The sequence below is a fragment of the Ixodes scapularis genome, unplaced genomic scaffold (genome assembly GCF_016920785.2).
Source record: "Ixodes scapularis isolate PalLabHiFi unplaced genomic scaffold, ASM1692078v2 PGA_scaffold47__10_contigs__length_4178495, whole genome shotgun sequence".
In the NCBI taxonomy this organism is placed as follows: domain Eukaryota; kingdom Metazoa; phylum Arthropoda; class Arachnida; order Ixodida; family Ixodidae; genus Ixodes; species Ixodes scapularis.
Window position 1 is genome coordinate 1858725 of NW_024609876.1, and position 27186 is coordinate 1885910.

Sequence of the window (27186 nt, forward strand, 5' to 3'; positions counted from 1 at the left end):
TTCGCGGACAGAAACAAAAACAAGAAGACACCTCGTCCTCTGCTGATGGAACCGTCAAACAATAGGTGGAAACTTGGGTTCCTTAACATGTACCACCAACTCGCCCAACTTTCCTCGGCGCTTGGTATGCGTACTTCATATTCTTGTCCTTCGTTTGGCGCTGCTTGTTTCACCGTGAACTGTAAAACAATGGGATTGTTTGCTACGAATCGAGTTCCGCGGGCGACGCTTAAATTGTCCGTTCTGCTCGGCGAATCTCGAGCATATTGCTGCCGTGCAGTTGCTGAAGTCCACCGGTGATTAATTAAAGAATGCCTTGAAAGAAACGCATCTGAAGGCCGCGAGACCTTTCTCGCTATCCACTTGCGGGGAAAAAAAAAGAAAGATCTCACCAAAATACAGCTCGATTGTTGACTCGCGAACGTATCGAAAATTTCTCATTGGTCGATAACGCTCGTCCGGAAACAATTCGTCACGTCCCGTGCAATCAGCAGCCGAGGAAACGCTCGCTATCACCTTATCCTAAATCGGAACCCCCGCGATGCTTTTTTCTTTGTGCATGTGAGCAGCGCGCTTTTTGGAATGATCGCGTTGCCCGTCACTGACAGAATGAGAACTGCGGGGTCGGCTTTCGTTGTCCCGCGTCCAGCACGGGCTTCCTACCTTCAATAACGCTTCCGCGTCTCTCGCGCTTCGAGCCTGCATGCGCAGCCAAAGCACGGGGGAAGGCAGCGACGCCCTGCCATCCTCATGTGCACTAGCTGTCAGTGACTACGGAGAGAATTAAGAGCGAGGAGAGTTGAGAGCGCATGTATAGGGACGTCAGAGTAAAACGCTGATTGGAAGGATTAGTGGTTAAAACAAAAGCGTTGTCTACCCCTCGTATAGTATATCGTGTTCGAACGCCGGCGTTCGGTGTTCGAATGCGTTCGAACAGTGCGGGTAGAAGAGAGAAAGGCGGCTAGCCTTTTCCTCTACCCACTAATTCGTCCAATCAGAGCTCGGCGCTCCTTCTCTCCCCTTTAAAACACAGCTTTGACGTGACGCCGCTGCGCTGCTCTCAGTGCGGCGCAAGCGGACGCTTCACGGGAATCTGGTTTTTGCGCATGCGCAGTGAGCGCAGGCCCGTTTGTAAACGCGCGTCGGTGGTGTCCGGCTCGGTTACCGGCGTCAAGTCTGCGGCACACGCGGCCACGCTGGCGCCTTTGGAAAAGCGCTCGATGAGTGGAGCGCGCTTAATTGCATAATTGCAGCCGCTGCTTCTAATCGGCGCCCAGGTGCAGGCTTCCTTCCGAGGTCGCCGACCCTGGTGTCGACAGTCGATGGCGCTCCGGCGAGCACTCGGCGCCGATCACGCGCTTTCCGAAGGGGCCGCTGTCCTCTTTTCCCGAGCCCCTTCGAGGAAGGATTTACGAAACAGCGGCGTCCACTTCAAACAATGTGCGGGGTGCCCTGGACTCCCCCTCCTCCGTTCACCCGATAGCTGACAGTGCGCTGGAAACTAGACACGCGCTCGCTGGACCGGCAACACGTCGCTCTTTTGCAGTGCTGGACCCGGTACCGAAATTAATTAACACAATAGCGTCGCTACGTAGTTGGTCAAAAAATGTACCAAGACTCGTTTCCGTCTTTAAAAATGGAGCGAAATATCGCAACCGTTACTTCTGCGTTGTTTTAGATTTCAGTATTTGGCAGCAATAGGCCGCGGTTACGAACTTCGACAGCGAATAAACTTTTACCGAGCTTCTTCGTAATATTCTTATCGTTTGTTTATAAAATTTGTAAAATACCGCTAGGTCCCGATTGCGCGTTCTCTTCTTGAAGGGACTGAGAACGTGACTAATACGAATTAAAACTAACGAGGAAGATAATGCGGTAGACAATACCGCGAAATAGTAACGAAATTGCTTTCCTCGTTAGTGAATTCTGTGAATTCTAACGAGTGCGTTACTTAAATCTAACGCGTTAGCCGTAACGTCTTCATTCGTGGCGCGTTACTTTCGAGACTGCTTATTTGTCTCGTGACTAGGGCCCCGCCCGTACCCACGCGCAGAGGGCGGGGTCATGGGATACGGGGGAGGCGTTTGATTGGTCCCGCGTGCACGTAGCTCCCAGGGCACTGTCAACTCGGGAGTGAACGGAGCAGACGACGAGGCGAGGGGAGGCATATGACCGGAAGCGGACGTGCTCCTCCGAGATGCTCCGGCGCTAATAAGGCTGCGACGCCCGCTCATGCTTGTAAACAGAGCTGTGGGGCGCGTGGGTTCAGTCACTCGTCGCTTCTCACACGGAGGGGACTCGTACGCTACGAAGGCACTTTGAAAAGAAACAAAGCACGAACAAAATGTTCGATCTAGAACACTGCATTGAATTACGACGCTGTAATTACGACGTGTTATTATGTCCTACATAAATAGCTTCGCCGCGGTTGGGAAACTCGTGGACGTTCTCGCAGTGTGTCTGCGTGCCGAAATTATGAATGTGCCGAATTTTGAGAATACAATGGGCCACGAATGGATTGTTAGATATGTGGAAATAGGGTAAAACCTTTTTTAATCGGGCGGCGACTTGCGCCACCTTGCCAGTGTTATCCGCATAAACACGGTTTCTAGCGGCGAGCGTACGATGCTGGTACAGTAGGCTCGTACCAGCTTAGAGAACAGCCAGCGCAAGCATCGTCTGTTTATGGCCACTAGCGTTCTGTGTAGTCGGGCACCGTTCTATGATATGCGACGAGTCGTTTTGTGTATACTGCGAATTTAGAGAAAAACACGCACTCAAACCCAAGATTTCGAGACACGCGCGCGCCGCCACTACTTACGCCATCTATCGGCTGCCCCTTCCGCCGGCGCCCGTAACTCAATGGACCAGAGCAATCTTTTTCAATTTTCTTTTTTCTTCTTTGCTACGACCATAGACCCTTTCCGAAATTCAGTCTGGCCACGTCGATCACTATCATCATCTGTGGAACGGCAGTTGTGCCGTACCAATGGCGGCCTTCTAGTGACTGATAAAGGAAGACATTGAAGATGCTCCTAACCGGATGTGTGTACGTTTGGGTGTTAGTACAATACGACGTAGGAATGGAACTCAAGAGCTACGTAAGCGTTCACTTCTAACTCAGATTCAGTAAATCTGTGAGCGACACACAATCTGTCTTAAATCTCTTTGGTGCATAAACTTTTATCGAGGCATCTGTGTAGGTTGGAGCTTCGTTCTCACTGCAGGTTCTTCGTCACCATCAAACTGAAAGTGATCCAGAAAGAAATACACATTGAACAAGACGCACGAAATTAAAGTAGCAAGTTAAAAAAAAAACAAAAAAAAACTGATGGGAGTGTGTTTGCCACCTTGAATATACAACCGTAAACTTATATATATATATATAAGGAAGGAGTGAGAATTTTACTTAAATTTATATTAACACAAGAAGTTCAATATCTGTTTCTGGACTGGATTTAGACGTATTTCATCGCACAATGAAGCTACGTTGCCGCGTTCCGACGTACCAATGATACCGATAACGAAGACCCTTTTCAGAACCTCGTCAGGCAACACCATTTCGTGGAAAGTAAGCGCACTTTTGAAAATAATAAATTCAAGGAGAACGCTGGAAAGCGTTTGTTCAGAGCTACAGTTGTCTGGTATATACGCTCTCTGTGTTGTTTACTTTGCACCAAAGTAAACCAGGCCCTAATATGTGTTCTTTTCTTTTTCAGGTGAGGCTTTGTTACTCTTTCGAGCTGCCGGGCTTCTCCACGTCTCCAAGTAAGACGTCGTTTGCTGTGTTGGTGCGGGCTTTATATTGATATAAAGTCGGCGAAACTGCGTGTTATGTCCGTCGTAGCCGACGTTGGTTAGACAAAGGTCAGTTCAGTTTTCGTCGGTCTCGTCCCGCGGTAGCCATGGCGACCACTGGCCGATGGACGGCATATCATTTCCTGACGTTCGCAACTTCCCTATACTTTGTTTATTTTGTTTTCGTTGCGGTATTTCATCGGAAATTGGATGCAGCACTCAAGGTTCTTCTACGCATTATTTGCCGATAGTAAGACGACCGCGTACTTTGCTAGCAGAATACATTCTGCTGCGCTCATTTGTATCAAACGGCGCGCCTACAGCGCGGGACCCTCCCCTAGCGGAGAGGGCTGCCGCCGACGCACCGAGACACCGGGTTTGACAAGACAGCAGAGACAGCTGTCTCCGCTGTGTCCGCTGTCTCCAAGGCTGTCCACGACGACAGATGGCGGCAGCCACCCCTCCCAATTCAACGAGGGCAACCCATCGACTGCGCGCGTCCAGCCATTCCAACTACACAAAAGCTCTCTCTTTCTTGCGCATGAACATTGGCAAAAGCGAAGCACGATCTGTGCTCATAAAGATTTAAAATTGCAGATTCGACTGAACGGCTTCCGTGCACACTTTCGTACAGCTGCAGGGGCACGAGTTGGAGCTTAATTCCGACTCAGCATATCCCTGTCCAATCTGTGGCTCCGCCACAGGTTGGCGACGTGGATTCTTCAGCAGTACGGAGCGCGGACGACGGACGGCGGCGGACGCTGTAAGCTATCTCAGCCAATGCAGCGGTGTAAACAGGTCATGTGACTACGTGACACTCGCACAACTTTGGATAATTCGGATTGACTTTACGGCTAGCAGCGCCCTCTCTGAGGTTCGTCGAAAATTGAAATAACGAGATAAGGACTGTAACACTCAAGTTTCGAGCTACGCTCCTGGCGAGCAAACTCGGATATTTTCCCGTCGCGTTTCTAGGCGGAGGGCAAGTCGTCTGCTTTTTGCGCGGGAGTTGCGGTGGCATCAGAAACTAGCCGAGCTCTGATTGGCTCTGATTCAGAACCAATCAGTGTTCGGCGTTCTGACGTCACCACTACCCCTGCAAAAGAAGCAGACGAACTTGCGCTCCGCATTGTACGTCGCGTTGCGTCCTTTCAGACGCTCTGAATAGTTAAAATTACCGAAGCACCAAAACGCATGCTGCGAGTGTACAGGGTGTTCCGAAAAACATTTTACAGGGTTATCTTTACCGCAAAACTGAACTAGGCATCGTCGAATGCTCATTCTCTGCCCAAAGGTAGCGCTATATTATAGAGGTCCGAACCAGATGCCAAAGTTTCAGCCCGATTCGATGCCTTATTCAAAAGTTACGAGTGATTTTCTGAAAATCTCAATGGGAAAATGGCGGCGGACAGAGTTTTCGAATACATGGGGCTCTATGGCTCCAGAAACCAAAAACGGGCAAAAACGGGCTGTATTTTCCCATTGAAAATTTCAGAAAATCCCTTAAAACTTTTGAATGAAATATCGGATCGTGCTGAAAGTTTATTGGCATCTGTTTGTGGCCTCTAGCGCTACCTTTGGGTGGAGAATGAGCGTTTGGCGATGCATAGTTTATTTTTGCGGTAAAAAACAACCCTGTTAATAGTTTTTTTTTTTTCGACACCCTTTAGTTACACGCGCTGCACGTGCTGGCGTCTGCAGTAGTACTTGTTCTAAATCAAAAGCATAAAACCAATTTCACCTTGCAGGCGGGTTCGTCAACGCCTTATTTTCTCTATTTACTTCTATATTTCATATGGAGAAGGCGAGCGCGTGCGGCGCGTAGACCTACAGTCCCATGATTGTCCTCCATGCTTGGGTAATTTAGAAACTGCTCCATTGGCGCGTGTGAAGAGACGCAGACAGACGGATGTAAACGCCCGTGGATCGTGCATGGAAGGACGCCAGGGCGTCGCCTCACGTCAGCATGAAATGGTCGGGTCTCGCGGACGCTAGCGGAGGCGCCTCTTTTGTGGTCGCGTCTTGCGCACGGCTCTGGTCTTGCGGACTCTACAGCACCTCTGGCCGAGAGGCACAAGCCTATGCGGCGCACAATTAAGTTCGTCTGCTTCTCGCAGAGGGAGAGCAATAATGCAACGGAGAAGGCTAATAAGAGGCAATAATGCCTCTTATTAGCTGATTGAAAAAATAGTGGGTATAGACCTTAAGACTTTAGCATTGAGGTCTATCCATTGTCCTTTCAATCAAAGCCAATCAGAGCTCGGCTTTGTTGTCTCTGCACCCCAATTCATGCGCGAAAAGGTGACGGCTTGTTCTCCGTATCGATCGGAGCTCTTTCTAAGTGCCGCTTCCGAGGCTACGCTCCGTAGGTTAGGGAAAAATGAGCGGCCGGAGTTCGCTTGGCTTCCGCGGTTCCCGCGTCTCTTGTGTACACAGCTGAGGTTTGGCGGGAACATCAATAAGGGACGCGGGCCTGGCCGTAGTCCTCCTTCTATTTTCTCGTGTCTTGGGGGCACTCGCTCCCGCTTTTTACACCGTTCCAGGAAGCCGCAGTCGCTCTGCTCATGCGTGATATAAAAGAAACGCTCGCTACAGACATGATGACAGAATTATCTGCGGACTGTTTGCTTCGGACATTTCTGCAGGCGGGTTTTTCGTGCCCCACGTGACCTTCATACAAGGATGAATGGATGGATGGATTGAGGGTAATGGCTATACCCTTTGTAACGGGCGGCAGCTTGCGCCACCTAGCCTAACATTTCGCCAACCCTTCTATTCTCGAATTTGTATAAATTTTGTTCTAACACCCCCCCCCCCCTTTTTTTTTAAAGCGTTTCCATTGCTTACTTTTGTCTGCGTTTTTACCCCGCCCCTTCATCTTTTCCACCAATCTTCCAATCTCCTCTTATAGTTACCGCAATTCTTTCCCTATCCGTTCGTCCATCCATGTCCGTAAATCCCAGTGCCCCCTCCAAATCCGTAGTCACCCCCCCCCCCCCCCCTCCTCCCAAGAGGCTGGGACGAAGCCCCGTTCACCTTAAAATTACATGTCCTATAGATTTCCTTTCGCGTTTGCGTGTGTCGCATAGAGTGTCTACTTCTTGGAAGTTGGGGTGCGCTTGGGCGCGCCATAATGGGATTATGGCCGCGCCCAAGCCCACCCCAACTGAGCAAGATGGCGGCACCCTGAGGCCGGACCTTTAAATGTGTATGTAGGGCGCACAAGCTCCTATCAAAATGGCTGTCATATGGATGATCTTCCTGGTATAGCGGTACGATGTTGGGTCTACTGAGTGTAATCAGTTCAGATTTCAGAGTAGGGAAATGTAAGTAAGCTCCTCCATTACGAGGTCGTTCCACCAAGGGCTAGAGGGCGCGATTCTCACGCCGCGGTACCACCAACCCTGAAAGTGGCGAATATCGTATAAGAACCGCCTGCTCGGACCGACTTTAGTTGTGCGTTCCGCAAACGCTGCCGAGTGTAGTTTTCGCGCGTGCCCTTCTTGATTTATAGCCCCCTCCTCTGGCAGATGCCGAGCGCTCAGCGCTAGCGGTCGTCGAGCGGTCAGCCTCTGTGAGCGATTGGTCGCGTGATTCACCCCAGTGGCACGCGCTGCGGAGCAAATCGAGCGTTACGCTCAAACACCACTGCTGTCAGCGCGCCTGCTCTCGCTTTTTAACAGTTTCGGTTCCCATTGCTATCTTGCTGTAAGCATGAAGTTCTGATGGGAACTTCATGCTTTGACAAACATTTTGATTGTTTACTACCTGATGTACGATGACCTCGACTTTAAGACGCAATTTGTTTCTCTTTACAGTTATATAAACCCGATGAAGACAACTAAAAGCTCTTGAACGAGCCGTAGGATGCAATTAAGCAATACCAAACACGTATGCCGTAAAGCGATCGTCATCACCGAAGGCAACTTCCATCTGCGGAGTGTTTGGCGTGTTGTCTTCTGATTATTCCAATTACATTACGGAGACCACACAACGAACAAACGACATACCAAGCTCTTCATCCGAATAGGCGCGCACAACGCCTTCGACATAACGCGCTATCTTGGGCCTCTTCGCTAGCAAGGCGAACGACCCGGCGAGAACGGCTGCCTCGTCGTCACTCGAGCTGGAGCTAAGCTGGTATCTTCGTCGCTGTCGCTGATTTCGCTGTCACGGCGTTTTATTAGACCTCCTGAAATTAACTGCAGCGATGTCATCGCCGCAGTATGCTCGGGCGAGTCGGTCATGACGAAGGGAACGTAAGCAAGCACAGCAAGAGAGCCCACCCAGCAATCGAAACAAAAAAAAAAAAAAAAAAAGCCGCGAAACTCCTCCACCCCCTCGCGGAAACGTTGATAACGAAACCGAAATGTTGCGTGTGACGACAGAACGTACTCCTCCGAAAAAGGCTGCGCGGAGACTAAACTCCGGACCGCTCGACGCGCTCCGCCACTTTCCCACGGATCGGCTGGAGCCGCTCGGTGAGCGCCCCACCGGCTCCAGATCTACAAGCGGTACACGGAGAGATTGCTCGCATCTCGCGAGGGGAATAAGATTCTGCTCGGCGAGCGCGCACCGAGCGCTCGCTATCTGCCAGAGGAAAGGGCTATGACTTCCGCGTGCTTCTATAGCGCCACCATGCTTCTCTAAAGAAATACTGAAAATGAAAACGTTTGTAATCATTTCATTTCGCAGTAACTGGGGCCCTATGTTGCGCTTTGTGGACTCCCACGGCGACCAGGGAGAAGGAAGTGACGTCAACAACGCAGCAAACGCAGGTTGGATGTTGATGGGTGAGAGTCGCTGATGACGAATTTCCACAGAAGAAACATACAATCTGCGTTTGTTGCGTTGTTGACGTCACTTCCTTCTCCCTAGTCGCCGTGGTAGTCCAAAAAGCGCAACATAGGGCCCCTGGACTCACGAACGACAACGACGAAGGAGAAAACGAAAAGCTAGAAGACAGTATAGTAGAGAACTGATAGGCTAAAGATGAAGCTTTTCTAAAGTAACCAGGGGGTTATAAGGGGAATGGGGAACGTTACAAACCAGGCCGCGGCTGCCTATCAAACGACCATTTCTGCGGTGTTTGGAGGATACGAGTGCGAGTGCGTAGGGAAATATGGCCGCCTCTGTCAGTCATCATGTAGAAACGGCACCTTTTATCAATGCTATCGCGGGAAGAAATTCAGATACTGATGTCCATTGTCAAATAACAACTTCGGCATTACTTTATTTTTTCCTTTTTTTTTTTAAGTCGTTAATTTGTCGGCGACGGGATCTGCTCGTTAGGCAATGTATGAGGCTTAGAGGTGAACAAATCGCAACGGTCGCGGAGTCTGCGCTCGGTGAACATTTTCACTCAGTGCACCGAAATATCTCGGTACGCCCTGCAACATCACGGCGATCTGGCTCGACTGCGGTAGGCCCCGGAAAGAATTGACGAGCTGAGGTCTATTGTAACTTCACGTGACACTGAACTTCGCCAGCACCACGTCTCCTATACTGCCAGCCGAAGTAACCGCCATCTTGAAGCTGGTGTTTTTGCTGGGCCCGAAATTCCTCGAGAACTTCCCTTTTTGGCTGGGACAGTCCCGTTTCAGAGGTGCATTTCTGCCGCCTCGTCATTTTTTCTCAATGAAGCCTCACGTCACGTTTTCATTGGAACCTGCGCGCACAGTTGCGAAATGATAAGTAAGGGAGTGGAAGAAATCTAAAAGAACGCCATAATACATTTTCTAAAAATAAATATAGTATAAAAGTATTTTCTTCCTTAAAGTAAATTTAGCACCCTTCCTGTGGTTCCATCTGCCTGTGCGTTCTGTTCGCACAGATGTTTGTTCGGAGCACTTTTCTATATTACTACATTTTTCGTGCTTCGGTTTTGTTTAAAAATTAACAAACTAGCTGCCTGTGTACTGAACTAAACGAAGAACCTGGGAAAAATGTGAATGTACAGTGAACTGAATATATATCAGCAAAGCTTGCTTTTTCTTTCGCCCCCCCCCCCCCCCCCCCCCCCCCTGTGTCTTGTTTTCTAGGCTGTAAATTATGGTCACGCTTCGCAAGAGGCCCGTAAAACGCGTTAGCCCTCAGCGAGAAGCCTTTAGCGTTGCGTCCGTTTCCGTACATGGGCATTTCGGACCCGCAATATTTCTTGGCGTACGCAAAGCTCTTGCGTATACGATCCACAAAAGTAGTATATACTGCACATCGTTCATACCGGAGACGGCGGAAAGAATAGTGACAGGACGCACGTCTCAAACTCACCTATCAACATCTACGGTCTTAACGATGTGCAACCGAAACCAGCTCGCCCGCTTACTAGCTTTCTCATCAATAGTATGTACTGTCTATGTCACTATATGTGGTGTTAGTTTAGCGCGCGATTCCCTCTCCCGCCAAAGTGACAGGCATCGTGCCGCTGGCCTGCTGTACCTTTTGTATCCATAGACCGCCCACTCCTCCCTGTTCTGAAAGAGGAAAATCGGTCAGGTGTGTTGATCGCTGTCGGCGGCTGATTTTGTCGCACACCCCCACAAATGAAAAAGGGGCGAGGATCGTCGGTGGAAAACGGGTTTCCATCCGCTTCGTGGCGTCAGTGGGTGACGGTACTTTCGAACAAATAAGCGAGAAAAGGAAAAGAAATACAAAAAGGTGGCAGCGTGTCTCGCGAGCGAGCCTTTGTGCGTCGGCGACTCTTGACGCGCGCTTCCCGAGGCCCGGGGTCGAGCGAAACGTATACCCGGCAGCGGCATTGTTGGGGGCCAGGCTGCATGATACGGCTGACTGCGAGACCCCCATTGTGCTTCTTTGCTGGGGCGGATTCGCGCTTCGCCGTCTGTGCGTGTGTGTGTTTACCTTTAAAGCCCTATGGAACCGACGATGGCTGATCGAGGAGCCAAGAAAAGCGGAGCCAAGTTAGATGGCGTACGCACAAAGCACGGTGGAAGCTCGGAGTCATTGCATACTTAAACCGGAAGGGTCGAAGTTGGTCTAACAGCACTCTTATTTCCGTGGATGAATGCAAGTTTAATCGAACGATACTGCCCAAAAGTCACTAGAGTGAGAAACAAACGACCGACAGCGACTAGCCAAGTGCAACGTGCACGCGGAGGTACCTTTAGCAGACTTGGGATATCTCGTGCCATAGCTTCCTCTATACTCCCAAAGCCTGGCAGTTCGACGACGGAGCCATAGAGTGCCCGGTCGCAGATTTGGAGCGCGAGGATCTAGTAGCACCGAGCATTTTTGCAGGCAACCTGGACGTCAGCGCACAGGTTTTGCAGCGACTAGGACCCGAAGCACACTTGTTTGCTCGGGAGAAGTGTGTTTCGGCGTCTCGCCGCAGCGGGGCACCCGTCACGTGGCTCTCCTCTCATCCGTTGTCTGCCGCTCTACCTTTTCCATTTCGGCGGCCGCTTTTCGGGGAGATCTGTCAGGCTTTGTCAGTGCAGAGGAGGCTATGGTCCTGCTTACTTCACAAGCACAGAGAGAACTGCCAGCCTGCCAAGGTCGCATGAATGCTGCACGCGCTTGAAGCATGTTGGTGTCGGTCGCTTCTGTTTGTCGCTCTAGTGGGACTCGGGCATAAAGACGTCATATATATTGTGCGTTTTGCCTATCGTGGAATGCCGACCCCAGCGACGCCTTTGGTCGCACACGTAGCCGGTACCAGCTCGTCTCTCCGCCTCCCTCTAATCTCCAGTTCCCAAATTCCAGGCTCGCGCCGCCTCGGAAGGGCAGAGATACCTGCGAGCAAGCAGCTGTTCGTGGGCGGAGTAGATAGCCGCTGCTCGGGACGTGCCCTGACTCCCGTCGTAATACTCCTTCCGAAGCTCCTCTGGGACGGGAGGGACCGGAGCGCTTTCCAAGCGGGACTCGACGTGGCCGACTTTATGGGAGCCTTTTCAATTTTACGAGGCCGTATCTGTTACGCACGTCCGGAAGGGACGTGCTCTCTCGTGCGACCCCCCATTTTCTTTTTCGTCTTTTGAATTTGAGTCTATGTGCTTCTTTAGAGGTTTGTGTTTTTCTGGGGGGCGTTTCTCGGCCGGGCTTTCTTGCGAGGCAGGTGTTGTGCCGTTGGCACTTGCGCGTGATCGGTGCTGCGTGTGCGTGCCTTTATTCTTGAATTGCGCGTGTGTTATCGTCCTGATATACGTAAGCGTTTGTTATGGAGTCGCTGACGGCTGAATAAACGCGTATTATGTTCACGCGTCTTCGTGATTGGTTCTTTGGCCGGCAAATGACGCCATTTCATTGGCTGCGCGGTGATACAGAGGTGAGTGTCCGCGCCCTGCGGTTCTGAAGCTGTCAGCGACGAGGGTGTTTTGTGCGTGCTCTAATGTGGCTGAACGGCATTCCGAGGAACCACGTTCCCGAAACGCAATCCTTTTGGGGGGTGGAACGGAGGAACACCGCTGTTCCATCTTGCTTACGTGGAACGGGAACTCGTATACGTTTTGGAGGAAGCGACAAGAGGAGCGGCGTCATTTCTTAACGGGTTAGCGTTATAGCATTAGTACCCGCATGACAGGGAAAAGCTGACGGTGTTTGTCTGTGGACAAAACAGTGGAAAGGGAAGCGCGCCGCGTAGAGAGGAGGAGAAAAGTGAAGGACAGGGGCAGGAGGGAGGTGACGTCACGAGGCGGAAGCCAATGCGCGCGCGGATGCTGGGGCGAGTCTGAACTTGCAGGTTTCCGGAGCGCGTATCCCTTGGATTGCGCTACGAAATCAGTGAGAACCAAGCACTAGCGCTGTTCCAAGTAGGAGGCAACAAAAAGAAATGTGTTAGCATGACCCCTGGATAACGCCACACTCGTCCGTCTTTGGGAAATGCTAACACTGACCCCGTGACGAAGCCAGAAAGAGGCAGCAAAAAACAGAGGAAGCAAAAGAGAAAGCCAACACAGACAAATGAAGGGGTCAGCGTTAGCGTTTCCCAAAGGGGGATGTGTATGGCGTTTCCCAAGGGTTATGCTAACCCATTCCTTAAGGATCGATTGATGAACCTTCCTTTAATTTTTTTTCTGTTTATTTTCAATTTCTCCCGGATTTACTAGAAATTTAGGTTTTTTATTATCCACTATTTTAACCTCCGACTACCTTAGAAAAATAAGGGGAACGCGTTACTTTGGAACCACTTGAACTTGTAAGCGGAACTCGTTGATTGTGGAGGGACGGAAACCGGTCTTTAGTCTCAGTTTTAATGTAACGTGTACAACACTGGTGTCTGGTCGTGTGCTTCCTGTTTTCGCGTCAGTAGATGTGTGCGGGTTCCTATGAGTGCGTGTGCTTGAGCAGTTGTGAGATTACACGTTTGTTATACGAATTCATGTGTGTCTGCTTGGCTGTGTGCGAGTTGCTGCGAGTGTCTGCTTGCACTGTTTCTATACGTGTCCTTTTGCGTGTGCGGTACGACTGTATGCGTGTGCATGTGCATTCGCGCACGCGCGTGTGTGAGCTCTTTTGCTCGTGTGTGTGTGTTTGCACGCACGCGATGAGGAGAGGGAGCAGACGAATGTCTTGCGTGCTTGAACTCTAGTTCGCGAGCGTCTGCACGCAAGGGAGTAGGAAAGTTGGATATACGGAGAGGGCTAGAGGCCATGCAGTGCAACAGAGACTCCCTTCCACCTCGAAAACCACACTAGAAAAATGAGCAAAAACGAAAACATCTCTTTCTTTGCGGTGCGCTGCCAATTCCTCCCTTTATGTGCCGAACTAAAACACCTCTGCGTGCGTGTAAAATGGGTTATTTTCTTATTTTATTAGAACGTCCACGTTTCAAACGCAAAAACAACAATATCTTCTTTTATTTTTTTTACACTCAAATAACGATTGTTTTACGCACCATACGAACTGGATGAAGAATACGCGAAACTTGTTTTTTTTTTCTTTCGGCGCTAGCGGGGTATCATGTGGTATGCTGTCGGACAGGTGCGTGGTGGACGGTACTGTCACGTCTGCCAGCTGAGCGCTCATTGCTCCCACGCGACCCGCTATCGTTTTCGGTCGACCCGGTGGCCTTCCAACTCGCTCTCGTCGTCCTCTCTCTCTCTCTGCATGCCGTTGTTCTGCTTCCGCCTCTCACGCCTGCCTCCTCGTTGTTGTTGTTGTTTTCGGCCGCTGCCATTGAACGACGCCCGCGTCGCCGATGCGCTCGGAGGCGCCGACGCAGTCGATCCAACGAAAGTCACTCAATGACTTAAAAGTTAACGTACATCCTGGAACGGGAAGGCCTGTGGCTTTCCTCCGTTATTTTCGTGGCTGTGGTCACCTTCGGTATAAAAACGGCAGGGAATTCGTTCGGTTGTCCCCGAAGTTGCTAGATTACCCCAGCTGTGGAACTGCCGCGGAAGGGGGTGACCTCCCCTTATTCCCTTTACTCCGCCTCCGTTCGTTTAAAGTGCCATCTAAATTCTCTTTTCTAAACTGTGTGTTCGATAGATTTTGGGAAATGCGAAGCATGTCAACCACGCGGCACCAATATTAAAAAAAAAAGCTATTGTTTTAATAACATGTTTTTTGTTTGTTTGTTTGTTTGTTTTATGATTGCAAATTTGTTTTCACGTACAAAACAGCTTTGAGTAATCCGAAGAGTAATTTCATCACTCTTTGTATTAAAATTATTTGCAGCTGCCCCCTTCTTCTATAATTTCCCTGCATTGATTTCAGTGTTTTATCGTTCGTTGATTGTTATTTTGTATATCAATATGCTCACCTTTCGTGTAATGCCATTTTGGGTCTTCGAGGAAAATAAACGATGATCGTGATATCCCAATATTATAGTGACATTATGAAATCGAAGCTAAAAAATAATTTTGTTGAACTTTTAATTGGTTAACTTTCACCCAGCAAATTAGTTCGATCGAACTCTATTCAGATGTGCAGTGAAATGACGTACTTCGACTCCGTAGCCTTGGCTCCGTTTGCCACCGAAATTTGAGTCGGTTAATTTGCCCTGTGACCGTCGACGACAACACGGCGGCTGCGTTTTGTTGATAGGGCACGGCCGATGGACACTTAGCGCTGAGACGTAGGGTGGGAACACGAGCGATAACGTGCCGCTCACAGCGCGTCGGCCGATCCCTGTCGAACTTACGAGAGCTCCACCGAGAAAGTGCTGTTCTCCTCGCCGATATAGTACCAACGTGTGGAACGGCACGTGCCGTCCATTTGTAGTGCGGATTGGACAGCTACGATTGCGCGAGCAACTTTGCGAAGTTTCGCGTGGCCAAAACGCGTTCCCCAGTGCAAGCACGGACCCACAAGTCAAATCTGCCGTTTTATTTCTGGGAGGTCAGATGGAGCGCTGCCTCGTTCCATTGCCGCATACCGTGCGGCGCGAGGATTCGAAAACGGTCATTACGCTCTAATGGATGGATGGGCGGACAGGTTGGAGGCCTTTGAATCGCGCGGCGCCCTGCGCCACTTAGCCAGTGCTTTTAGTTTCGACCGCTAACATTTTTTTCGCAGGGAAACTAAGGGTAAGTCTTTTAATACTTCACCTCTCCAACTGATTGTGCCATATTCATTTTCGACTCAGGACTCCTGGATAGATCGGATGAAAACAGCTGAACTTTTTAGATGGTTTCATTTTTTTAATTAAGTCGAGAAAGAAATTATTTTTTTAAATCATTTCTTTCTCCACTTGTGCTGTGAGCTGGCTTTTTATTTCATTTTTTTTCTCTCGATTTCTGCCTTGCTGTTGAGTGCTGTTACAGGAGTAGGCACCCATTAGGTGATTGTATTCGCCTTTTGTCCCAACTCCCTGGACAATTTTGTCAAAGAAGAAAATAAAGAAACAAACAAATCGGGTGGCTCCCTGCCCCACTTATATATTGCTTTTGATATCAACAGTAGTAACCTCTACCTAATATACAAAATATTAATTTTCTGTCGTGGTAGCAGAGAGAGGTCTCCCGTTCGCTTATTCACCTCTCGGGACTTCCCCATTTCCTTTAACCGCCCCCCCCCCCCCCCCTAAAAAAAGGCTTAAAAAACGGTATGTCTTTTAAGCCTGTGAATGATTGGAATAGCACCTTTTCTTTTCTATATGTGATACTTCCTCTTAAGCATAAAAATGGTTCAGCAGCTGTATTTAATTTTTTCGTGTATTGTTTTTATGCCTTCCCCCTCTTTTATCTAAAGCCTTCGGTCGCTGAAGGGCATCCCCCTATAAAATAGTGTAGCCAGCGCCACCTGTGGACGGCTGCTAGCCCTGTGGGACGACCGGGTCGTTAGTGAATTCCCAGCGTGCTCACGGGGGTCCGACCGTGGGCCGACAGACCGACGGGCGGGGCCCTGGACGCTAATCGAGGCTCGTTTTCCCCGCGTCGCTAATGGGGGACTCTGCCACGGCACTCGAGGGGCCAGCAAGCGATCACGTGGTACCATCGTCTAATATCCCGCGTCACGTTGCGTCTTCGGGGCGATTATCTCGGAGGGTGGACCAATGAGCCATGAGCTGAAATCGCTTTCGGGGCTGCGTCGGGCGAATATTCTCCCTTCTGCAATACGTGATGCGTCCTCGCTTTCCCAACCGACGAACATGCGCACATTCACACTGCCCTATTTTCTTAGGTTAAGTTACGTTCCGTATAAGTCACCGAAACATTCGTGTTTCGAATGTCGCGTCTTGTGCTTTCTCCTTGAACTGGTAGCCTCGCTTAAAAGGAAGCACAGAGGTCCCGCGGTGACTTCAACGTAATATTTCGTAACGTAACTTAACGTAAGAAAATGGGGCAGTGTAAACCAGCCTTATGCCTCTCCCAGTCTTGTAATCGATGAAAATTACACTTGCTTTTGCTATAAAAAGTATACAGTTAGATTGCTTGATTACTTGGAAAAAAAGAAAAAAAGAAACTAATTGGCCGTTACTTGAAAGAAGAAAAAAGAAAGCAATCATTGCTTTTCCGATTACTTCAGATTTTGAAAACGGCAGATATTTCTGCCGGTTTGAAAATAGGGCTTCCGTATTGTACATTACTTAACTAGAATCACGGAATTATAAACCAATTTTGGTAAATCGCCCTCGTCTCGGAGACTTGCCCACTATCCCGGCATGAGCGGTGAAAATTAAGTCTCTCTCTCTCTCGGAGACTTGGTTCGAGGAATCCTTCGAATAAATTTTGTACAAGTGGCACCGCTAGAAAAGTGAGGGAAAGCTAGTAACGGTTCCGACTAATTTTCGTACTTCGGAAAGTGACCCGAGTACTCTTCGGATCACTTCCTGATAAATGTATTCAAATTAATACAAAATGACTCCAAAAAAGTAATCGATTATGAGTAATTTGAGTACATGTACTAAGAACCGTACAAGTCAGCTCTCTCCTCGTGTGTATAGCCGCGGAAGGACCGTGTGTGGCACCCACCCGAAGGACCGCGGAAGGCGTGGAGCGAACGCTGCAGCGAAGGCGTCTGTTGCAACATTCGATCACCAGTGAATGCTGTGCCTCCAGCGCGAGCTTCCTGCTTTCGATAACACTTGCCACTGCACTCCCCACTGCACTCATCCAACGCGTACGAACCTGGCACTCGAGCACGTTTGACGAATGCAGTGGAGATAAAGGCGGCTAGCTTTAGGTCTACCCCCATTAAGGCCCGTTCACACTCTTGCGACCGAGTAAGACCGAGAGAGACCAGACCGGCCTTTTGCGACTTCTTAGGACCGGATGCTGTGCAGCGGAGCTGGTCCTAAGAGATCGCAAGAGGCTTAAAACCCGGTCTGGTCTCTCTAGGTCTCACTCGGTCGCCAGAGTGTGAACGGGCCTTTAATCATTCGAACCAGAGCTCGGTGTTCTGATGCCCCCTGTCGCCTCTCCCTCAGTTGCTCGGCTCTTAGCATGACGCTCCGGTCTATGTGACGTCATTTGCTACTACTTTGGGACCTCTTTCTTTGCTTGCGCAGATTTGCACGCTGAAGATCACCGTGCTAAAGACACCAGTCGGGGAGCAAACCAGCAGGAAACGATCCTCCTCGCGCAATGGCTTCTTAATTCCCGTGCGCGCAGCTGCGCGATCTCCTTCGAGGAAGGGCCGTGTTCGTTAACCCCGCGTCCCTTTCGCCCGTCGTTTTCCCCCGCGCATTGTTGCGCGGCTGTGGGCGACGCGGCGGCATCTGTGGGGTTGTGCACACCTCTGCCGCTCATTGTTCCGCGAGGGCAGAAGTGCGTGTCGGAAGGGCGGGAGCTCGCCGACGTCGCTCCGCAGCTGTTGGCGCGGCGCCCGAATCTCGCCGACGGACTTTCTCGCGGGGGAGAATGCGCTCCCCGTCCGTATCTGACTGGACCCGACGAAACAATTCTCGGGAACCTGTCTTCCAGAGCCACTCAATCAATACGCGTGGGGCTTCAACTTTTGGAGCTCAGTTTCGGGAGAGCCTTCCGCGAGGTGTACGCCGTAGGTTTCTTTGCTTTGTGTAGGAAATTCAGGGGGATGTTGGACTCAGACTAGGGTGTGTTTGGGGTTGTTGGGCTACTCTTGCCGACAGCTATTGTCGGGGTTCTAGCGACCGGGAAAACCGGTAATTGTGAGGGAAATTTTAATTAGCGGGAAAAATCAGGGAGTTGTCAGGGAAATTGTCAAAAAGCGAGCCCAGTCAGGAAAAATGAGCCGAAAACGCCATCAAGTGCCCTGAGCAAAGACTTGAGAACTTGGGGGCAGAAAAATAGGCAATACATTCTGCCTAGAGCGCAGCGCGTGGTCTGCTTACCCGATGTAGAGTGTGCTACCCGATGCTAATAGAACAGCCGACAAATCTAGTCCAAGTCTTGGATTGGATTGAGGGCGCGACACTAGGCTAGATCCAGTTAGAGCTACTAGATTTAGTAATGAATGGAAAAGCCGCAGATCCCAATCCAAACCTTAAGCCGAAAGTATCCGAAAGTGTGCATCTGGCGGCCATGCTGCCATTCGGTTATTGACGCGTGTGGTTGAGCGTCATGTTGGTCATCGTGTTTCCGGAAGTGGCCTCTTCACTGACGATGTCGGCGGCAAGAAAGTGCTCGTTTAATCCAGACTGGACGAACCCGAATATTTCGGAATATGTAAATTAGATTACGCCCGTGCAAAATGATCCTCACAGTGCTCAATGCTCAATGCCTTGTGCTGTAATGGTCTTATATATTTAACCGCCTCTATAGGGGTCAGAGAATTTCGCCTGAAATGTTTAGGGAAAACCTGCAAAAAAATCAGGGAATTTCAAGATAGTAATTTGCTAGACACCCTAATTGTGGCTGTGCAGACAAACGCATACTAGAAGCGCGTGCTAGACCCTCCTCTCGTCTAAAATGCCAGAAAAAGTGCTTCGCGTCGGCGTCGCCGTCGCGAAGCACTTTTTCTGCTCGTCAGCGTCGTCCACAGGGGTGCATTATGGGACGTTTCCCATAATTCACCGCGGCGACGTTTCTGCGCGTGACGTTTGACACGAGGGACGCCGTCGTCATCCTCCCTCATCCCCTCCTCCCTCGTCCTCCCTCCCGCGTGGTGAATTATGGGAAAGGGAAGAGGAGGAGGAGGGGCATACCGTCCCCTCCCCTCCGCCTCCTCAAGAGCTGCGCTCTAATGCGGCATTAAGGCCCGTTCACACTCTTGCGACTGACTTGGACCGAGAGAGACCAGACCGGTTTTTAAGCCTTTTGCGACTTCTTAGGACCGGATGCGATGCAGCCGAGCTGGTATTAAGAAGTCGCAAGAGGCTTAAAAACCGGTCTGGTCTCTCTCGGTCTAACTCGGTCGCAAGAGTGTGAACGGGCCTTTACAGGGAGTTGTAGACGTCTTTCATTTTTTTTTTTCTTCTTCTCCCGTTTCTAAGAGCGTTTTTTGTTTGCTCAAGTTTCCTACCAAAGAATTCTCGAACCTAATCTCCGACAGGAGGTTGGTTTACCAGAATTGGTGCATCAAGAAGATGAGTAGATCATAATTCGCTGATTCTAGTCCAATAGTATACACGCTACGAAAGAGCAGTTTTCAAACCGACAGAAAACTCTATCGTTTTGAAAATCTGAACTAATCGGGAGAAGTAACGGTTACTTTTTAAAGTAACGTCCAATCAGTTTTCACCTCGAGTAACCGAGTAATCTAAGTGACTACTTTTTTAAGCGAGTGTAATTGTAATCGATTACTTTTCTTTTTCTTCTTTTTTTAGTAACGTGTAGGAGTCTGGTTCTTTCCCGCCCCCGTGTGCAGTCTGAATTACGCGAAGCTTCCATCGATTACCTTCCCCCAAGCCGCTACGGTTGTAACGACGGACAAGTGGGCGGGTCTTTGTGCCAAACCTTTTTTTATACTCAGTTTTACGTTACGATGGTAGAGAATACGACCAGCCATCGATACCATTCCTATGCCGTGCGATTGTCACGTGATCTTCGAGACGGGCGTTCGTCTTCCAGGTGGTATTAGTGCGTCGCGGGAACCGCCCCTGTCACATTCCACTGGCGCGGTTACGGAAATGCAAGTACGCGTCTTTGCTTTGCTCCTTTTGCAACTTACAGAGAATCGTCGCGTCGTTTCCGGGGAACGGTGCAGCTCTGTGCCGGTTTGGAAAAAAGATCGGCGATTCGAAATGCGTTTAACAAACCTGTTGCAACTCGAGAAAAATAAAATATTTAAGCATCTTTTTGACGTTGCGATAACGATACTTGATCTCCCTAGCTCCGGCGCTCTTGCGCATGCGTCGTATCGTTATCGGGTATCGTTATGGGAGCGCAAAAGCGATCTACTAAAGCTCGCTGGTATACGTGGGTGAGCCGGCTGGAAAACGACGTATCGTTTTAGAAGAAAAGAACTGACGACACGACGCCTATTTGACGCGTCGTTTGCGACGTTGTATGGAATGCCGAAGAGGCATTTTCCGGTGAATCTTGCGAGATCACAGAGAGATTCCCCCACAAACGTTTTTGTTTCTTGTTTTTCTCGGCGCTTTTTTCTTCCTTTTGGAATGTTAAGCTGCCGTAAAACGAAGGGAACAAAAGACACGACATCGTCGCTCAGGTTTGTGTAACTACGCGGCGACGTCGAGACGACTGATTCATGGTCCCAATGCCGACAGCTTATATGCCAAAGCGTTCGCGGCTGTGAGGTGCGCTAAAATTCATTTCTTTCTTATTTTTTGTTTTATTTGTTTTGTTTTGACAGTTGCTCGAAGTGTTGCAAAGTGCACACGAAAAAAAAAAAAAAGAGAAAGTGTAGTTTGCATTTTGATAAAAACTCGGGTCCCTACAGCAGCATACCAAAACTAAGGTTCAGGAAACCTAGAATCATACTCATAGAAAAACGCGCAAATCTAAATCAAACTCGCACACTCAGCGAAATCGTGTACATATATAGAAGTGAGTATTTAAATTTTAGACATCTAGATAGACACTATTTATACATAAATTATGTGATAAACGTCGTAGTGTGGAGCTTAGCATTCGAAAGCCATAAATTGTTTGCCCTGGCTATCCCCAGCGTCTAAAACAAATGCTTTTTGGGTTTTTGTTTTTAAAATTAGTACAGAGTCGATATCGAAATAATTTATAAATATCGATTACGAGGGTGCTTCAAAAATTATTCGCACTCCCGTTATCTTAAAGGAAAACTGAAGTTGTTCTGCATTTGAGAGAAAACACTTAAATCTTCTTTATTTGTCCTCCAGGATTACGAATATCAAAATTGTAGTTGAGAATGATGCCCGGTGTAGTCACAGCAGCACTTCTTTTTTTCTGAAATAAAGATGTTTTCAATCAATCAATCCATCAAAATAGCGCTGAAGCCCCTTCTTCCCGTCGCGTTCGGTAAAAGGACAGAATCGTCAGCCATATTAGACAGAAATCACAGCATTTTTGCGCTTTCCGCAAGCGCAGAAATGCTGCGGTCAAAAACGCGCGCAGCGTGTTTGACCGCAGCGTTTTTGACCGCAAGCGGTCAAAAACGCTGCGCGCGTTCTCTCACAAGCATGGCACGCGCAAGGCACTTGAAACTTCTGGGTCACACCCATTGGTTGGTTTTTCGGTTTTTCTCGTGTCCATTGATATCTGTCGGGTCAAATGCTTGTGATATTCAAATTCACTGGACGACATTGCGCTGCAATTCTCCATTGTTTTCTATTGTTTTCTAAAACATCTTGAGATTCCCTTTAAGGCTGCTGCTGGCCACCAGCGCGTTTCGCACAGGTTCATCTCTCTCAGTGCTGTGCAGGTTTGAACGTACTGCGTCAGTTCAGTTGTCACTGGGGTGCGAGATGCCATAGCTGCCCCACTTGTTATTTGCACAACAAACAAAAAAAAAGTGCGTGCCGTGATTTTTTGTTTTGTTTTCTTTGATGGTGGGTCTGGTGCCGATATTTTGTTTTGTGCACAGTATGGAAAAAAGTATTTTGTCGCGAAAAAGATCGTTTTGATTGGTGCATAACTTCAAAGAAGGACTCGCAAGTGTCAGCCCCGAAAAAAGAGCCGGACGCCTGTCCGCCACCGATGCCAGCATTGAGCGTGCACGTGAACTGACTTTGTCAAATGCACGAGTGACAACGGATGATGTGACAATGTCTTCTTTTCAAATCCCTCAGGGATCTGCGCAATAAGCTTCGACGGGGTTTCCAGAAGTTTGTGTGAGATGGGTACTGAAACCTTTATGGCGGATAACTTCAAAATTACCCTCGTGTATGATAGTTCGTCTTTCGCACGACACTGCGGAAAAGGGGCGAATATTCGGGAATGCCAAGGCGCTCAACGGGGTACCGAACGTCCAGGTGGCGTTGACCAGCTGCCCGTTCGTTGGGGCCACGGGCGCGGGCGCTCCGGTCCGGCGACCTGCGGGCTCATGTCCGTCCGAAAGTTCCCCGCGCGTGATGGTGCCCGCGCCGGCAGGTGCATGACCAGGAAGAACAATGGCCGCCAGGTGCGCGCGGGAGATCGTGCCGCCTCGCGGCAGGGGCCGAGCACACTTCGTGAGTCGCGCTTCTTCGCGCTCGCTTTGCGTCCATTTCCACTGCCCTTTGCTCGACCTTCGGTTCTTTGCCCGTCTTCTATATCGCGCCGGTTAATATCGCCACGGTGGGACTCACGGTAACCGGGACGGGCCGAAGTTCCCCACCCACTTTTATTTTTGCGCTACATATATCTCGCCAGTTAGTGTCGTCACCCGGCATGGCATCATTGGCCGAGTGGGGTCGCACCTGTGCGAGTAAGTAGGCTCCCCCAAGAAAGCATAAATTATCTGATGTAAGCTTAATGAGAACACGATTTCTAAATTGTCTTTCCTAAGATCTGGTGACCCCGCCAGACGAGTTGCACAACGAAATTTTGGGTTAGTTCGTTGAAAACGAGAATTTTCACCCTTGTGTGCCGTCTGGTGATTGTGCTTCATTTATTCTGCTTTAAACAAACATTTTCCTTCCGATCCGTTTCATCGAAATCTGTAGAGTGGCCAAAAGTATAGTTGCAGCACAAACCCAGACGCGCAGAACTGTGATTTCAGGACGCGCTGGTCGCGCTTAGTTGGATCACTTGGCGCTGATGTATGCGGAGAAACATGAAGAATGCCGGCTATCTAACGCTTTCCGAGAAGCTCGATTACTCCCGTAGCGTTGTTAGCGCTCTTACTTAGAAGGGGCGATGCAACCTTATTGAGCCGGATTGTCTCTCACTTCACACACTATTACTGTCACTAGTGGGACCGAAGTATATTCACACGCAGCTCCACTGACCAAAAAGGTTTTATTTTCGCGGTGTAATTTAGGGGATAAGGCCGACTTTTCCTTTCCGTGTCTTCTTTGGAAAACTTGATGACGTAGTCATGGAGTTCCATTTTTTACGTGGGACAGCCATGCTAAGGCGTACCCGTTCCTCCCATCTAAATGCGGATCGACATTTTTAATGAAACTAACTTTGACCATGCTTTGACACATCCTTTAAAAGGGAAGCGTGCCACAAGCCACGGGTCGAAGAGAGTTGGCGGGCTGTCAAACACCTGCGCCGCGAGTTCCGCCGGCCACGCAACAAAACTAAAAAGGGAAAAAAAAAAGAGGTGGGAGAGAGGACTCTGTGGCGCTTCGAGGATGCTTCGCCAGAGGCGAAAGCTTCAAAAGAAACAATGTGTACAAAAGGAGGACGTGGGCCCTAACTACGCTAGACACGGCGTCGCTCGCGTGAAAGGCTGAAACTGGTCTTAGAGTCCGCTGATTTCTTCATAAAACGGAATTCTGCATAGGAAGGTTACGGCAATAAATAAAAATACAGCAGCAATTATTTTTTTTCTAACTCGCGTCGCGGGTCGCAGGCGTTGCTCGCCGTGTACGAAGTGTGCACAGGCGTCCCCGCTAACCAAGATGACGTGTCGGCGATCGGAGCAGCCCGAGAGCGGTGTCTGGAACGCGTCTCCGACCTGCGAGTTTAGTGTCATATATTCTGTTCATGCATCCAGAGTGCTCCCAAAGTGGCAACAAATGACGTCTCAAAACCCGGAATGACGTCACGCTGTGGGACGCCGCGCGTTCCTCGCGGTTTGTCGTAGAAGTTCTGGAAAGAAGCGAGAGAGAAGGCGAGATTCGCTTTCGTCCCGGTGTCCCAACTCCTGGCTTCCGATGCCTTTCAGGACCGTCAAGCCGGAGAGCGACCTGCAGCAGAGTAGGGGCGTGTGTCACATCCATCACCGCCGCTGCGATACGCCACGAGATCGCAGCCGGCGACAGCGCGAAACTCGTACCACGTCATCCGGCGGAAATCGAGGGTCCATATTTTTGGATGCCGGAAACGCACCACCAGTCATTGAGACACGTGTGTTTGTCCTTTTTTAGGCTTTTGCTAGGTGGCGCAAGCTACCGCCCGTTACATTAGGCTGGTTATCATTCGGGCCCGTTCTCATTTCGACTCTCCTGTTTGTACTTTCTCAAAAGAACCATTTTAAAAACGTGCTTCTCGGTTGGGCCCGCCGCATTTGATCCGTTCTGGTTACCACCTCCGCGTTCCATCCTCAAACGAAAAATAAATAAATGAATGGGGGCACTCCTAGCTGTTGGTGCTATTGCTGGGTCACCGCATATCCCCGAAGAAGCTCTTTCAAGTCCGCCTCTCCCCCCTCCCAACTCGCCTATAGACCGACACGCGGAGCGGCTCTGTTTACCAACACGGCCGGAAGGCCGCGCATGCGCGGTAGCTGTGTGGGCAAAAGCGGCCCGACTCCGTGTTTTCGCCATTGCGTTCTATGGCGTGCGCCCGTTTTTGACGTTGTAGGGACGCTTGTAGCTTTATTTGTGCGTCGTATTTCCTGACAACGTATGTCGTATGCTATGCCTGACTATTTCAGCTCGCTGCTCGAGCCTGAATGGCAGTGGTATCGAGACAAACTTTGCGTGGACGGCCTTGCCTACTGGACTTCCGACGTGAAGTTGCTGCCACCGAAGTCGACGGCTAACGTCGTCGTTTATTAAGTTTTTTTGCCAAGCCAGTTCACTGCCGACACGGTGCAGGCGTACAAGTCTCTCGAGGCCTACGATTACTTCGAGTCGGTTTCCGCACTGCCGGCGGGATCCGCAGACTCTGGGTCTGCGGAAGTGTATTTATTAATTGATTAAATACACACAGCGTCTTCGAGTCAAGGTATATTTTTCCTACCCTCATGACCACAAGGCATGACAAGCAGTAACGCTTAGTCCTTTCTGCAGTCTTGGCGGTAGCACGTTACAAGTAACGGCGTTGCCGGTAACGCGTTACTTTCTTAAGTAACGTAGTAACCTACTCGTTACCTTTTCGACGCAGTAACGGGTAACGTACCTACGTTACTATTTCAAGTAACGTAGTTACGTTACTCGTTACTACTTCCCAAGTCTTAAAGAAATTACACTTCAATTTCTTCCGTGTTTTAATCGTCAAGCCATGTTTTTCTTTGCGTTTTTTTTTTTTTGTGAGTATTTAGGTGAAACCGTAAAAAAGATCTAAAGTAATTATGTTCAGTTTCTGCATGAACATAATGTTTCTTGATATATGAGCTTATGTATACATGTATCGTCAAAACCATAGAATATGTTAAATCATAATTAAAAAAAAAAAGGTACGCAGAAGTAACGTGCGTTACTTTTTATCGGTAGCGGTAACGCGTTCTTTTGATTTTTAGGTAGCTTAGCTCGGTAACGCGTACCTTTTATTTGCAAGTAACGAATAACGTATTTCGTTACTTTTTTTTCGGTAACGCCTACAACACTGCCGTTCTGTCGCCGATCCCCTTCTGCTGGGTAGCACGGGCGTAGCGAGTCTCCGACGAGCGCTTGGCCGATGCTTTGTGCGCGAACACCATGGAAACAAAATCCGGGTGGTCTCGATCAGACAACGGTTTCCCAGCACATAAGCAAGCCTCGGGACGAAGTTTGAATTGGAAACCGTATACTTGCCTTCAAGAAAGTGCTTGCCGCACAAACGGTCGTTCGCGCGAGGCGACCATTCTTTTTGATCCACGGATATTATCCACCTTCTATGCCTTTCAGAGTCTGCCGGGAACTTGTGGAAACTCACTCCGCTACTTTTCTTGTACATTTCGGTGCAATTAACGGCAACACAGCTTCGCGGCATGCTGAAATGCTATGACGCCCATGCGAAGCGTGCGCCCTTTTGCCCACACGACCCGGCTCCGGCGCGATCGCAGCGCCGCCGCAGCTCCGTGACGTCAAGCCCGCGCGTCGGTCTATACGCAAGCGCTCACATACACACGCACACGTGCTTTAGTTTCGCGGTTTGGGTAATAATACTTGAAATACGCTCCTTTTATTCTTAAACCATGCAGCTAAGGTCAGGACCCGCTCGTTGGTTGTCCAGAAGTGGTAGCAGGCGCTGGACAATAAAAAAAGCGAAATTCGTTTTTGTGTCAAAGCACGGCTTCGTATGTCTTTCTTTTCCCGGGTCGCGGGAGGGTGTACGAGGAATTTCCCACCCTTCCGCCCCTACCCCCAAAATGCGTACTCTATTTTCCCTGAAACTGGACTGCAACGTACGCTACGAGCCATCGGAACCAATCCAAGGTTGACAACGTACCACGCGTCATTCGGTCCTAGCGCAAACGGGACCACATGCGAATAAACCCATATGCGAAAAAAAAAAAAAAAAACGGTTTGGATGCTTTGAGAACGTTTAAACGGGAAGTTCCAAACGAGAATGGGGCGAAACGAGAAAGGGGAATAGCGGATGGGACGTTCTGAGATACACCCGTTACATTAACATCCATCCAGCGTTCCAGTCACTGTATGCGGAGCGCAAGTGTCGTCTGCTTCTTTGCACGAGTTGCGATGATTTTACAACACTGAGCTCTTATTGGCTGATTGAAAAAGATAGTGGGTAGACCTCAAGGCGTATAGCGTTGAGGTCTACCCACTATCCTTTCATTCAAAGCCAATCAGAGCGCGGCGTCGTTCTGACG

At 49.5% G+C, this 27186-nt stretch overlaps 1 protein-coding gene across 2 annotated transcripts in view; it reads left to right on the top strand.

Annotated features, from left to right (window-relative positions):
• Nucleotides 1-27186, top strand: part of LOC8030216 (serine/threonine-protein kinase PLK2) — a 317717-nt gene that overhangs the window by 81182 nt on the left and 209349 nt on the right. The window lies entirely within an intron of this gene.